We start from the raw sequence: 2220 nt of genomic DNA on the forward strand, positions 1-2220 counted from the left end.
CAGATTATACCACACCACACAACACACCATACCATACAATACCACACCCTCTACACACCGCACCATACCATACCACACAATACCACACCACACAACATCACACCACATCGCACCATACCCTACCACACCATACCACACCACACAACACCACACCACACAACATCACACCACACCGTACCATACCGTCTCCTACCAGTGTACTGGCACAATTGCCACACTTCTGTTTCCAACCTAGAATGCCCCAAAGGCACACATTTTCTTTCACTTTGGGCACATAGATCGAGAGATCAAGGGCTTCTCATCACTCACAACTCTCCCATTCACACTCCCAATGTAAAGATTCGTTCACGTAGGTTATCTAACCACATCCACCAAGGCACTGAGATAATAAAGAATATGTACCGAGGAACCGTGTGACGTGTCCGCTAATGACCTGTCTCTTTTCTCTGCTGGTGTTTATGGAATCGAAATGTTACACCAAACGTCTGTCTGTCTGTCTGTCTGTCTGTCTGTCTGTCTGTTTGTCTGTCTGTCTGTCTGTCTGTCTGTCTGTCTGTCTGTCTGTCTGTCTGTCTGTCTGTCTGTCCGTCTGTTGTTCGTTCATCTCCCTGCGGTCAACAACCGCTTTCGAGTCGAGGCATTTGTGGCACGACACAGAGGAATCAGGCGCTCAAAAAAATTGAGGCATTGGGAGTTTTTGGTACAACCTTACAGCCTTTCCATCTGTCTTGCTTTTGAGGAAAAATATCTATGGATGATGAATAGAAGTCGGGATAATAATATGTGAGGCAGCGTGATGGAATCAGGCTCTCGTCAATTTTTGGGCATGTAGAGTTATTGATATCATTTTAAAGCTTGTTCACTTGTCTTTATTTGGATGAAAAAAATATCCATTTTTTCTTGAATACAAGTCGAGATATTTGCAAATGAAGGAGGTGGGGATCAACTGTTTTCAGAGGGAAAGTTAGTGAGAAAATGGTCGCCAAAGATTAGGTATTTCCTTAACTTTAGAGTCCGCGGTAACTGAAAATTTACATTTTTTGTGCCTTTAATCAACATTTTAAAGAAAAACCCACACAGAAATGAGTTTTTTAATGGGCAAGAAAGGTGTTAGGCCAAAAAACAAAAATTTGATAAAAATTCACAAACCTGCGGAAAAATGCAAGTTTCTTCTCTTTGATTATTTTGACGAGAGCCTGATTCCACCACGCTGCCTCGCATATTTGCAATTGAAAGAGGTAGGGGTTGCCTTGCGTCAGGTGTAAAATTAGAGAGAAAATGGCCGTCAAAGTTTGGGGACTTCCAAAGCTTTTTGTACATTTGATCACAGATTTTCAATAAAATCCACTATAGAAGTTACATGGGTTTCTACGTGGGCATAACAAGTGTTGAGCTAATTTTAAAGAAATAAATACCCCCCCCCCAAAAAAAGACGTGAAAAATGACCAAAAAGGGAAAAGTGTCAATTTTTTCCATTTCATTATTTTGACGGCCGTCTGATTTCACCACGATGCCTCGCATTTTCCTTAAGACTCGCAAAAATGTTGAAGGAAAGATAACATTTTGTGAAATCCTAAGATAGTCTAGATCTAGAACATTCTGAGTTTGACAGTAGATCATAATGTGTGTGACATTATGGTAGGATCAGGCCTTCGTCAAAGTAATGAAATCGAAGAAATCGACACATTTCCGCCTGTTTGGCCGTTTTTATTGAAGTTCTTTTCTGACTCAACACTATGTGCGTCTATTAAAAAAAATTCTGTGTTGATTTTTACTGCAGAACGTTGATGAAAGGCATCAAAAAAATGTAAGAATTTACAGTTTCCAAACTTTGTCGACAATTTTCTCGTTAATTTTGCCTGTGATATCATGCAACCCCCACCTCCCTCACTCGCAAATATCTCGACTTCATTTAAAGACAGATGGGTACTTTTTCATAACAAATAAGATAACGAACAGTCTTTAAGTAAGATGAATCACTATTTCTATATGCCCAAAATTGACGAGCGCATGATTCCATGGCGTCGTGACATGTAAACTTTCAATGTTTACCAATGTTTCCCTCTATAATTGCCCGTTCCAAATTTGCCGCACAACGATGCCTTGTCTCGATGATCAGTTCGCAGACCAGAGGGCGCTTTCTCGTATGTCAATAAAACCATTTAAAGATGTTGTTTGAGTGTGTGTGTGTGTGTGTGTGTGTGTGTGTGTGTGTGTGTG

This window comes from Aplysia californica, unplaced genomic scaffold, assembly GCF_000002075.1.
Source record: "Aplysia californica isolate F4 #8 unplaced genomic scaffold, AplCal3.0 scaffold00268, whole genome shotgun sequence".
Lineage (NCBI taxonomy): Eukaryota > Metazoa > Mollusca > Gastropoda > Aplysiida > Aplysiidae > Aplysia > Aplysia californica.